At 27.1% G+C, this 14,956-nt stretch overlaps 1 protein-coding gene across 2 annotated transcripts in view; it reads right to left on the bottom strand.

Moving 5' to 3' along the window:
* Nucleotides 1-8,796, bottom strand: part of LOC112591174 (putative RNA exonuclease pqe-1) — a 134,944-nt gene extending 126,148 nt beyond the window's left edge. For both annotated transcript variants that reach the window (XM_025334895.1, XM_025334897.1), the window contains exon 1: nucleotides 8,277-8,796. The gene's annotated coding sequence lies outside the window, so the exon portion shown is untranslated. The remainder of the gene's footprint in view (nucleotides 1-8,276) is intronic.
* Between the last annotated feature and the right edge of the window lie 6,160 nt (nucleotides 8,797-14,956).

Genomic DNA, 14,956 nt, shown 5'->3' with positions numbered 1-14,956 from the left:
ATAGCTGTTCTTGATAACAAATAAAACGTGATATTATAATCTATACCTAGTAGTTATATGGTAAATAATAAAACCAACATAATAATATATGATTATATGAATATTATATACATGTGGCTGAATACCTAAGTTTATTTAAACGTTTAGTCTTTAGTATACATAGAGATGATTTGAAGAGGGAAGAATAATTTCGGATTCTAAAAACCATAGTGTAAGCATATGCAAGAAACAATAAACTTATTACTTATGTATTTTCTAATTAGTTTAATAATATTTTTGTTTGTTAACAATCTAAAGACTGAGAAATGTATTTTATAATAATCTAAATTTTATGATAAATAATTCGTTAATTTACTTAAAATAATATAGTAAATCAAACTACATTTTTTAACTTAATTTATCTTTAAACTAACTATTAAACACTACCTAATTCAGTACGTGTACATGAGCTGTATCTGCAATTAAAAATATAGTAATTAAATTATATTAATGAAATTTCTACAGTTTACTGTTTATGCTAAATATATTTATAAAATAGTATCATTGTAAAAAGTATTTAAAAAAAAAAAATCAGTTCATTAATTGGTAATGCATTTTAACACTCTTGATCTCAAAATTGTAGATTAATTGAAGACACTGCTGTATGCTTTATAGTTTATATAGTGAGTGTTTGAGTTTTTGGGTTGTAATAGTTGGCGTTAAAAGATGAAACACACTGATCGCAGTTAAAGTATTTAGTATTTGAATATAAAAACAAATTTTGTTTCCAACAATTCAAACAATTTTGGCATTTAATTTTAATTTTGTAACTTTTTATTATTAGTATTTCACAAGAGCTATTTTTTAAATATATAATTAAGTCATACCTATTCATAATTTTTGGGAATATTTAATAAAAAAAATAATAAAATATTATATATTTATTATTATGACAGATCGATTTCAAACCAGGAAGTACCAAAACTTTGAATATACAAACATTTAATATCGTATGGTCTATATTATTATAGTTCTATACTCTATAATAGTCTACTTCAACATTGGCATTAAAGATAAAATCGTAGCAAGTAAACTACTTAGCGAATTCAACTTTCCGTATAAATTCTTTAAAAAATTAGTTTAACATTTAAGATAATAAAAAGTATACTTTTAATTATTTTATATTGGTGTAAATACGTAATACACGGCGTGGACAAATTAATGAAGTTAATATAGTTTTGTTATCAGAAATAAAAATTTTTATGATATACGCGTGTCGGTGGCGGAGTGAGATATTCGTTTACAAATATTCCGGTTTGATTTATGCACTTAAATTTATTCTGGATTAATAATAATTTTTGCCCAACACTAAACACTGCATAGCTAATATAATGTTGCAGTCGGCGATGGCCGATCGTTACAGTTGGCGTCGTGCGCATACACCGCCGAAACGGATGTCTTATTACAATGCGGTCGCGACGCAGTCCATATAGGCCACAGACTATGATACCGCCCTGTTGTGTCGCACGTCCTTGGACATTAGTCGTGAACGATAATGATCGTCTACACGTCATATTGACTATACACACTTATTACATACTATATACAGAATGATTCATCAAGCACCAAGCATGCACTTCCTCTTTTATTTTCTTCAATAACGCAGTTATATAAAATATGATTGTTGAAATTTTTAAATACTACATTTTCAAATTCTTGGAGTTATTTGTGCTTCTTAAGGAGTTTTCAGTCAAAAACTTTATTTTTTCTTCAATTGAGAACCTCTACTTTCTACTGTAAATTATTTAACGGATAACTTTTCTGAAAATTTAAATGTTTCAAAATAAAAATTCGAACGAGTAGTTTTTGAGTTATTTAATTTTGTATACTTAGAATTAAAGATTCATGCGATGATGAATGAGCGAGCTACAGTGAATTGAAAATTTTAATAAATAATCAATATAAATTAATTTATAATTTGTAAAAATGATCCACTTATAATAAATATTAGATCCCATATTACATCTTATACTCATTTTTAAATGAGCAAATAAACGTTCAAATTTTAAATTAGATATATCAATATTTAAAAAATAAATAAATATTATAATTAATAATTTATAGTAGAAAAAGGATGTACTTATCATTCGAAAAACAGAAATTTTTATTGACTGTATCGCCACAAGACTCTTCTTATGTAGCACAAAAATCTTAATCATATGAAAATAAGGTAATTATAAGGTATTAAGGTATATTTTAAATTTTCAAAAATCAAAATTTGAATTAACTTGTTATTGAAAGAAAAATTGGTGGAGAGCATGATTAGCGAATCACCCTGTATATAAAGTACATACGTTACCATTTACCAATAACTCATCAACTCGTTTTATTTTTCAACGCATCGAAATGTATTATTGCTGTACAGCTATATTAGGGTACCAACACATCGCTGAAATATTGTGGCCAGTGACCGATAGTAGATTTTATCATGTTTAAAACTAAACATAGTAAGTAATAATATCAAATACGGTATACATAAAACGATAATCGTAATAAAACACTAATATTATTATACATATTTTTACGAGTGCAGTACAAAACATACGGTGGCAACGAAAAATTGGTATTTCTAATTTACTGTAACTTAAAATCGAATAATTTAAACATAGAAAATTACTAGAAATATATAATATTATATTAAAATGATGGGGCAATTATACATTAATAAAATATAATATAATATATTGCATCTATTTAAAAATTATGTTAGTGTTTTGACATTTTGGGCTAGAGTTAAATTTTATCAAATATCTTACAAAATAATTGCTAATACTACCTATTGAACATACAGTAATAAAACATACAACGCTAAAACCTATTATTTTACATGGACGAGTATCGTACGGCGTGTGTTTTCTTTGTTGGAGTGGTAAGGCATGTATGTTATGACTTATGAACCAATATAAACTGAAACGTACATAGTGCACTTACGATACGCGTCTATGTGAAACAGGCGACTCTCATTCGACTTTTGTATGTGCATCATGACATTAATAAGGTTTAAAATTTTGAGTTAAAGAAAAGTGTTTGTACTTTGCTAAACGAAAAGTAGTGATAAAATACATTCTACGATATATTATTATTATGTCCATAGTCATAGTAATCCCTATTCCCAGTGCCAACCTAAAAACCCCATTGGCGCTAACCCTGCAATTTTAAATTTATAGCATAATATTATTATTATTTGAATTATTGCGTTTCAATGACTATTAAATATTGTTTTTATATCGATCACAGAATAAACATCAAAATTTAGTCGAAGCAAAATTACGAGGTTTTTCAATATGTTAAGGTTTAGTCTTTTGGTTTGGTATTACCGCGGATATTCGATAAGTGTATATTAAATCGAAATGTATTAACTCTGTAGGATTTAAATTTAAGTCTAATCTCTATTGACCCCTTTTTCAAAAATGCTTTCATCATATTATCCGTGATTATTCGAAAACAATCACATCGCATGTTTTAATACAATAAATCATTATGGGCTACGATAGCAACAATAAAATTACGATTTCAAATCATCAGAATAAAGTTCGGACATCGACACATCGCAACATTTTTATACATTTTTATATTAGAAAACATACATATATTCTTTTGTCGAAGCGAAATGTATCTGGAGAACACCCGAGTATACGCGTGCACTATTCTTGTTTTGCAGCGCGAGAGGAAGACAATGAACGTGTCGCATCAAAGGACGACACGGTCGGAGAGGAATATAATGATATAATACTCCTCCGGCACCGAACCAACGCTACTAGGTTAGGTCGCCACAGTCGACACGACGTAACTGTCACGTGTTTGGGCGGGGTGCTGACGGAAACAGGACGAAAAAATACGACCCGACTATGGTGGACGATCAAGTTTCCTCGCGGCGTTCCCTCTTTTTCGTAACATCGCTGAATTTTACGAACGGGAAAACTTTAATATATTCTTATTATTATTATTATTATTATACGCTCCTTTATCGTTAAGTGAGACCGAAGAATTTTTTATTATTGTTATTACTATTTACTATTATTTCGTAAGTATTGAAAATCGAAAGAAGTGCATTTTACATTAAGAATTAAAATGTTCATGATTGTACATATTGTACACAACATCAAAGTTTACACTAAGTATAATGGGGTACAGTCAGATGATTTGTAAACACGATAAACAGTTTATAGACAAATAACGATTGCTTATAAGAAGGAGAAATAGAACAAAATCATGATTCCAATAAAACTCTTCGTTCGTTCTGCACTTGAAGACGAGAGGTTTTTTGAAATTTGAGTAAACAAAAAATGTCGGTACTCAGTAGCTTTTACGCTATCTGCCAGAAAAAATTTATCTAACGACATTTTCATTTACAATATCAGTATTATTAATGACAAACGAATAATAATATAAATTCTATTTATTTAGCTTTATATGATTTTATTAAGAATTATAATATTTACTTAAATGTGAACAATATATGTTATAATAATAAGTTATTTTCATTAGTAATGCCGAAAAATGTATTTGTTTTTATAAGTAAGTAATTATTTATTTTATTATTATAGAGATAATCTATTTTTATTTTACAATACTTTATCTTCCACATTATAATATTTTAATAAAATATTATAATCACATAATAATGTAATGTGTGTATACTGTAGGTATATGAATTAGAAAGTTATAGTTGTAATAAAGTTAGTGTAGAGTCTACACTTTAAACTTAGACCCGACTACCGAAGTTTGAAATTTTAGCAGCTGTCACCTACGAAAATTACAATAGCTGTTAGCTTATCGCTTTAAACTGTTTAGTTATGTATAATCTGTATAATATTACGTTTTTTTATCTTTGGCTATCTGCCTATCTGTTTTTTTACAATAAATGATAACCAATTTTATTTAGATTGAATGATATAATTTAAACTGATTTAAAATAAAAATTATGAATGAGAACGAAAGAAAAAAACAAAATTACTTATATTACATTATTTCTGTTTTTGCTTTATAACCCCGTTTATATTAATATTTCATACATGAAATATGTGAAGGATAATGTAATTGTATATTATGTGATGACGAGAATGGTGCGCACAAAGAGGGTGGCGGCCATTGACCCGTATTATACGAATGAGAGAAAATAGTTTTTTTAACGATTCTTCATTCCCGCGTTGGGTTTTCTTTTACTAAATTAGACACGCATAGATACGTATATTTTCCTGAATCAAAAAAAAAAAAATTTACACTCTAATTACTTTTTTTTTCAAAAATTTGACACACCCTACGCCGGAGAAGGCGTAGATTCGTTTACATCTATATGTTATTTACACAATATGAATCGCACATATGTACTTGAACAGGAATTATTGAAATAGATAAACTATTTCTGAAAAAAAAAACTCAAACACATTAGGTAATTAGACAATAACGCACCTCTATGCACCCTTATAATAATATATAATAATATGTTTTTATCAGTGAACCTATCAATAATGCTATTAAAAAAACATACGAATTGCTGCATTTCTACCAAGACTGTCAAATTACCGGTCAACAGCAACAGCCACGCTCCTCCAGAAATCTCAACATATATACACAACCCCTACTTAGAAAGAAACTTATAGATAAACCACATTACATATTAGCCTTTGGGGAGTATTATATTGTAAACCCATTTTATCAATAGATTGAACATTGGACAATCTTACAACGTTCACAGGTTTCACATGATAAAAATATAAATTATAATCTAAATTGAAAAGTATATTTATTTCATTAAATAGCGATTAATACATTGTATAGCATATTTTTTTATTAGATAATAAACATATAAAATGAAAAACTACGAACAACCAACAAAATAATTGTTTAAAAATAATATGCATATATTATTAATTTTAACATATTTCTACATTAACATGTTTTTTTTTTCATGTATTGAATAAATGCTTTTATTTCCAATCTACCTATACAATGCATAATATTTAAGTAAATATTTAAAAAATTTAAATAGTAGTGATATAGGTACAAATGGCTTGATGGGCGTGAGTGTGGAAACCATTCAACAGCAACTTTTGTTTATAGTTTGAAGATTTCAATGGGGAAATGTTTTTTTATAGGTAATAATTGTAAAAATAATTATACCATTTAATTATTTAAATAATTAAAAAATTTTAGTTAGCATAAAGTCTAATCATTACAGACGTAATTATCATAAATAATACAGTTATTTAAACGAATAAAATATTTAGATAGAATAATATATTTATTCCTTGTTTATTAGAATAAAAACATTGATTTATAGAATTTCAGAAGTTTACCTTTAAGTTGTATTTAAACTTTATAAATTAATTAGGTATATTATGTAGTATGTACATAATAACAATATTATAAAGAATGAGTTTAATATATGCGAACAACAACTTCTCAATATAATAACTAATTGAAGTAAAGTTCAATTATTTTTTAGCGAATAATTTTTACGATTTAATATTTATATACGTAAGAATTAACGAGTTATTATTTATGACGCCGGAATGAGTCCAAGAAAAAAGCTAGGCAACAGGTGTATATTCAATCCACTTTTTACGGTGCATAATATTATATTTATTTAGCTTTTTCTCCATCTTAAACTAATTTATGACACATAATACTATAAATTCAAATTTTAAAGAGAATCTTCATAATAACAATAATGCATATGCATATGAGTATAGCAGAAGTTTTCTATATTTTTTCATACATTTTTAAAAACAAGGTTATTATTTTTTTGAATCATGGTAAAATTTCTGATGAATCTTTTTTTATCAACACAACATTACATTTATAAATATTCGAACGTAATCCATCATCTAGGTACTATCGTTCATCAAAATAGAAGAATATACACATTATCACATAAATGATATTCATGTTTAATTATTTTCTAGTTGCAAATCATGTGAAATAAATACTAATTCAAAGTACATAAATCTGCGTTTAAGTATAAATAAATTAATACAAATACACCTAACTTATATTAGTTCAAACAATACTGTTCTATACATAGGTACTATAATTTGATAAATTGTGTAATTTTTGTGTAAGTATACTAATAATAAATTATAAACAACATAGAAAAATGTCAAACACATAACAGTTAATGATAATAATTATGATAGGTATAATGTGTTGAGAATCTAATCTTTATAATCTACCTAATGTTCTTTAAATCATAATATATTAGTTATTTATTTCAATAAAAATTGTACATAACCTTTAATTGTAATTTAAAATTTTAAGTTGTATCACATAATAAAAAAATATAAATAACTTAAAATATTTATTTGGTAAGTACTATCATCACAGACGTTTTACCGAATTGATTTTATTGGTACCCTATATATACAATATATCACGATGAAAATTTATTGAAAATAAGTAATATGGTATAATAGTGTTGAACAGCGGAAGCTACGATAATATAATAACCCATTAACCAATTGATTAAGATTAGATAGGCAAATATCGAACAGACCAAGCAAAACTGTCCTGGATCAAACTATTTACACTACAAAATACCATTCAAAAAATGATTAGTAATACATAATACAATAAAAATCTATCAAAATCTGATAATATTTTTTACTGCGACAAAAAAAATGTGTTCTAGAACTGTTTTTGACCTAATGTATTACATTTATGATTGCAATACATTTCCAATCTTGTATTTTACCAAATGATTTAAACGAAAAACCTATTTCGAATTATTTTAATAGAACCTACATTTCCTGAGGTTGATTAAAAATCGAATTATTACAGGTATTTAAAATAATCTGACAACGAAAAATTCAGAAATGAATTTCGAATTAGATGCAGCGTAACCACTGCAGAAAACAGTAAAAGTAACACTAGTTCTTTACGGACGGAAACGGTGACGAATTTATAATATGAGCACCTACACGACAACGGCAAACAAGGTATTCGTTTTTTTTTTTTTTTATGATGGGTACGGTCTACTTATTCAGAAGGCGGCGCGAAATTAAAACGACAGAAAAAAAACGGTGTCGCGTAAAAACTCGATATATTATATAAAAGTATAAAACTCCCGAATGGTAAGAGTATTGCACTGTATTAGGCATATCCTCGAGTAGTCGGGTATAACTCTTGTCTACATACATTAGCAGTTAACAAACAATAATAGAATTATAAAATTTAAAAAATAAATACGATAACGATGTGGATAGGTGGAATAATGATATATGGTCGTTGAAGCTTACCGGTAGAATTGAAGTCGAGTCGGCTGGCATCAGCCGGGACGAAGTTCACACGAAAATGTTGATGACAACGGAACGCGGCCGGATTTTGCACGGTACCGACACTTTTGAAAAGAGGTAAGTAGAACGTGATTAATATTATACCTGGGTCGCGGTCGACAGGAAAAACTACGAGCGCAACCGAGATTATCTTACACACAAACTCACGGGGGTGCGCGCGGACGAGATAACGGCGGCGGCGACGGCGGGCGAATTCGCGAGCGCAACAATTATTATTTTAAAATTGAAAATTTTATCGGACGATCCGCACGCGTAAAATTTCTTAACGAAACAAATGCGACGAACAGAACTTAAAACACTGACCCGTGTGACGCGTTTCACTAATTCACTATCGCGGCGGCGGGCGTTGGATTTTCGCGGATGACAGTGTGTGGTGCGCGCGCACGCATGTGTGAGTGTGTGTGTGTGTGTGTGTGTGTGTGGTACGTGGCACGCGAACGACGACGTCGGTCCGCACGATGCGATTCACTCCACTCAACTGACGGCTGCGACTGATCGGGCGCACCGGATCGTCGGTGGCGGCAATGTGGGAAGGGGGACGACGTGACGACGGGCGCGGCGGTGGCGGCGGTGTGGTCGACGTACGAAAAGAAAGCGAACAACAATGAAACGATTGCGGAAGCCGCCGATAGTCAGTGTGCGCGTCGCTTACTCGGTACGCGCACACACGGGCGCCAGCGTTATTATTATACTTGTGCATACTTATTAAAAATATATTATACGAGTAATATTTTATTGTGATGATGATGATGATGATGATAATAATACTATTCAGTATAATAAATGAGAGTACGAAGCACATTTTTTCAAACGTAGATACCAAAAATCAAAAAAAATCTTACCAACGCGTAAGCATACGCAATTGTGCAGTAGATTTCTGTGACGAAAATCAAACTGTTTCACTTAATTTTTCAGTATTTTAACTTAGAAGAGATCTCTAACGACTTGACATTGTATGCTTGCCGAGTATATGAAATAAATATCAATTCCTGTGCCAATAATTGTTTATTATTTTGATTTTTGTCTAATTATTATTATACTTGCAAAAGGAATTTTTTCGTAAATAAATTGTATTTAAAAAAACTTTAGCGTCTTTGTGTTAAAAAAATTAACTAATACTTTAAACTGCAAGTTGCAACTATAATCCCGATTTCGATATATATTATATTATATTATATCGAGACGATATTGACAATTAAATATCATAGTTTTAATAAACCACTAGTATATGAGCCATTTCTTACGACGTATCTTGAATTCATCGGTGCTTATAGTCACTAGTGTTCAGTGTTCACCAAGCCACCTGTCACTCACCTGAGTTGTATTGGTTTTATAAACGTATAACATACATTTTTACGTTCACAATAATCCATTTTACTCTGTTATTGTTAAAATTAGAATGAATTGACTTATTTTAAGATTTAAGGGTATTTATTTATTTTAGATTATTACCTAAGACATGTCAGTGGACTATTACTTACTTTAAAATCAAAATTCTGATAAGAGTCTCCGAAATACCATAGATAATAATCTTATTTTTAAATTCTATAATAGCTAGGTCAATTCATTCTAATTTTAAAAACGACAAAGACAATACATTATTGTAACGTAAATTTGTTATAAATTTTTAAGACGAAGATAATATATGCAGATAGGGTATCTTCTCAAAGACTAAGGAGATATGGATTTAAATATGTAACATAACTGAGAGTTAAATAAGCGGTAGAATGTTGATGAACGTTTTTTTCGTAACAAATTTATCAGGCATCCGTCTCATAATTATAGACTGCTAGTGTCCACGAATTGTATTAAGAATCTGGACTACGAGTATAATAGGAATAGGATATTCTAGGTACATATGAATTCGCTGTTCGCATACTACTCTTAAGTGTATTATGCCTCATGGGGATCAGGTAACTCGACCGGAGAGCTTCAATTATAATGTATAGGTAAATTAATATATGATTTAGTTTATAATAACTATGCAATCATGTATTTTTCATTTACCTAGTGGCTAGTAGGAAATAAAGGGAGTCAAAAAAGATGTGTATTTTATCAGTTGTGTAAAAAAAAGATTTGTCATTATAATACCTTATATTATTCTCATAATCCTAACGTACCTTATTGGTTTTTTTTTACTAAAAATTTGAATGGCGTTAATAAATATAACCATACAAATTATATAACTATGATAGGAAAAAATCTTTAGAATCTGTTAATTTATTGAAATTAAAATTTAAGAATAATTTTATGTTTTGTGGTGAATAAAATAATAAAAACATTAAAACCGTTATTCTTAGTTTAAATATGTAATTAAATATAAATTTTAATCAAATAAGCACTTGTATACATTTTTAGATGTTGAAACTAACTTTTTATATATTATAATATATAAAAATCTTGAATTAAATTTTCAAACTTAGGTAAACAATTTAAACATTTTATATACATTTTTAATTGCAAAATAATCTGTAAATAATTTTTCAAAATTTAAACTTAAATTAATATAAAAAATGGTAGATATTGTACTGCAGTTGCTGTACACTATAGGTTTCAAGTGAATCACTAATATGGATATGTTAAATTCGTTTTAAATATTCCAAAGCTATATTGTTATATACAAAAAACGATTTTGGAAAGATTATTTGTCAGCCTATACCTCTAGGCTCTAAGTACATTTCATGGTGTGTTTTGATATTTCAGTAATTTATCTTACTGTTATAGTATTACAGTAAGTTAATTAAATTTTTCCGAAAACTTGAATTTATTATATTATTATTGATTACCTAATGTTTAATTATTATTTTAATATAGGTATATTAATTCTATGTTATATGATTGTTATTAACTATTGAGTCAATACCACTTACCATAAAACAACATCATTAGTTTTATAGTATAAAACTATTAATACGTAATATCTTAAAATGAATTTACATATTTTAAAAATATCATTGCATATAGAAAAAATATACCTAAAAGTTTTCACGCGTAATAACCATCATTTCAATGGTAAGACATATTACAAATTTCGAATTTTTGATTACAAATTATTATAAATTAAAAATTTCGTTTTTTGGGGTACCAGACTGATAAATCTCATTCAAAACATGATCAGATCAAAATATCATCGTAGCATAAGTTTACTACTTAAATTCTAAAATGTTTACACGGCTATACTATATGTTTAAATCACGCAACTATTCTCTTGATCTAAAACTTAATGTACTTATAGTAAATACGCCGTCATCTACATTTAGATAATATACACTATACACTTTACAGTCTTTACACTGTTTTTGATTCATTTTTACTCGTAATAACATGTAACAGTTAAGTATGTATAAATAAACATTTCTGATATTAAACACAAAAAAGAAATACTCGTGAATCGTAATGCATGCCGTTCGTGTGTGGGATACTGCAGGGACAAAAAAAAATGACAACGATGTGACCATTTTGGTTGACGCATTAGCAGCAACGATGCTCGTGTGTGTCTTATATATGATACACTGCACATATATACATAGATATATACATATTAACACCACTGGGTTGCATCTAAAAATAATAATATTATTTTCTCGTCGGGACAAACAAAAAACGGGCCGCGACCGCCGGTTGTCGACCTCTCTCCTACCTCGAACGTTTTATATGCTACGACAATAAGTACACACGACAAACCGATTTCAGTTGGTTTATTATTATTATTTTCAAATTAAATTTATCTCTGATCTTTAGCTCGACAAGACTATCTTATGCGAGCAGTTGCTTAAAAAGTTGTCCATCTTTAAGATATTTAGTTATTTTAATTTTAAATAAATTGATCATCTCAGGAAAAATAATTTCTAATTTCTAATTAAGTATATTGAGTATTAAGTAAGAAGTAAAGGAAAGGGAAACAAATGAACGATTCGAAAATTCCCTATGTATAATTTAATATTTAAACTCGATTTGATAATTTCCAATTGATAAATTCTTGAAAAGCATTATATGCTTTTACTATTCAAAAAAATGTTATTAGGTGGTATTAAAACATTTATATACATGACCTTTACAAATTCAGAATCTAAATAGAGACAGACTGTCGTACAGAAGTTTTACATTTTTAAATTTCAATATGTTAATTATGTTAGAAACTGAAAAATTATTGGCACTTTAAAATAAGATTTTTATATTTATTTACCTATAATTAAATCTTATAATCAAATTTTAGTAAAAAAATGTTCAGATATCAGCGTAATTTATTACTAAAACAACGATAATCTGATAACTCTTAGTCATATCTATTAGACATAATCTGTAGTTGTAGACAAATAAAATTTAAAAACTTTATGACTAGGTACCAATACTTATTATAAAACGATTTAAACTTGGTCATTTGCAAATTATTTTATAGTTAAAAATTCTTACATTTTTTTATATTCATTCCTAAAATTTTAAAATTTAATTTACGGTTACTCATAAATAATTGTTATAACCTAGCATAATTCCATAAATATTTTGTGAAGCTTAAATTCCTGTAGTTAATAATTGTTCCCAGCATTTAAAAATTGATTCGAATTTCCTATAATAAGTAGGTAGGTACTTAAGTTTCAGTATTTTTTCATTATTTTAGTTAATCATATTAGTTGATAAATTTTAAATTTCACATACATTAATTTTTTAGATGATTCTAAAATACCATTTTTCAAAATTTGCGACCAGTTCTAGAAAGTCGGTTTTGTAGCTGCATTCCAGAACCAGTACAAGCATTACAGAACCGTCTTCAACTTCCAATTTCCATAACCGATTTAACAAAACTGAGAGAAATATGATCTTTAAATTACACAATATCATATATCAGTGTGAGTGTGCAAAAACTAAGTATTTATCACAATGATTCATTTATAATAAGCTTACTGGCTTTACTACATTCCCAAATTTTAAAAATATCAAAAAATATTAACATAGCTCGCCGCACAAGACAAATGCACGTGTTTTTTAATAACACGTACCTACTACTGTACTAGAAGTTCCCAACAACCACCAAATTATGAATTTACAAACATGTTTAATTATTCAAATTATTTGACTTTAATTTCAATTTTAACCTCAAATTCAACTGCATGTATTTTTAAAAACTTATTAAAAAAAAAAAAAGTTACAATATATCTAACTGTATGTTACTATAGTAAAATATGAGGAAATATAAGTACCTGTTTTATGATATCTTCAGAAAATCTTTGAATTTATACTGGTAGAAAACGAATTCATTTTTATACCATATTGCTATGTAAACATTACACCTATATCAAAATAACGAGTCGAAAAGCTTTTATACGTATATCATTCATATAAATGTATTTTATTATACATAATGAAATTAAACTAATACAGTATTGTATAATATTAGTAATAAAATGTATTATTATGTAATTTATTAATTTTAATTATATTTATTTTGATATAAACCTACCTAATTAATATTATGAATAAATTGTTATATAATTTAATAATTATAAGCATTGAATGAAAACTTGAAATTACAGTTACAAATATATTTACTTATTAATTATTATTATGATGTATACAAACCTACTATAAATTAATATTTTATTATAAATTTAAATATTAAATTTATTATATCGAAAATTAAATTATTATAGTTTAATATAAATTAAATTGGTTAAAATAATTGTTATAATAATTATTATTATTACCATTGAGTTTAATTGTATAAATACTATTAATGATTATATTATAATATTTTTTTGATCAAATTTATAATTGACATACATAACCATATAATAAATATTATTTATAAATACTTTATGTTATTAAAATACTAACCTAAGTTAATAATTTTAAAGAACACTAAATATAATCTACTAAAAAAGTGTGTATTTGGCCATGTGAAGTATCTTATGGACAGATAAAAATATTCAATTAGATAAAAATGTTATGTTTATAGTTTATATAATAATTAATATGTAATAACACTAATAAGTGCCCAATACGTAAATTAACCAATTTATTATTTTAAAATTTAAAATCAGAATATTAATTACGAAACAATATTACAATAAGTAATTTGAAATTGTAGTTTGTGGGTATAAACATAAGCGTGCAAAGTCATTTTTCACAGACAATGCCAATGTATTTTAAAATAGCTTGATTTTTAATTTTTTTTAAATACATTAATCAGAATTTTTCTAATTTTTTTTTTTTACAAAACTGTAAAGTTCACAGAAAAATAATCAATATGTATAAGTAAAAATATAATTTTAACTTTGAATTTTATTACTAATTAATATAAATTTAATTCACGCTATATTATAATTTTAATCTTCGATCAAAAGAATGTAAATCCTTAAACTTATTAATACGTAAGTTTAATGGTCAAAATTTCTAAACTGATTTCTATTCACTATTAGGTTTATAAGCTGAGCCTAACTAAAGAGTAAAGAACAAAAAACAAAATGGTTCAGTAGACTGCAAGAGATACCCAGCATTCTTTCTGTGCAGTGCGCACGCCTATATGAGTATAGATGCGTATATAGATATATAATGTATTATTATACTAATATAGTAATATAGTACTTATTTATTATCGATGATTTATATATAATACATTTTTACTA

The sequence above is a fragment of the Melanaphis sacchari genome, unplaced genomic scaffold (assembly GCF_002803265.2).
Source record: "Melanaphis sacchari strain LSU unplaced genomic scaffold, SCAv2.0 Contig12_pilon_pilon, whole genome shotgun sequence".
In the NCBI taxonomy this organism is placed as follows: domain Eukaryota; kingdom Metazoa; phylum Arthropoda; class Insecta; order Hemiptera; family Aphididae; genus Melanaphis; species Melanaphis sacchari.
Note: the sequence above shows the minus strand (reverse complement) of the source record. Positions and strands in the feature narration are given on the sequence as shown.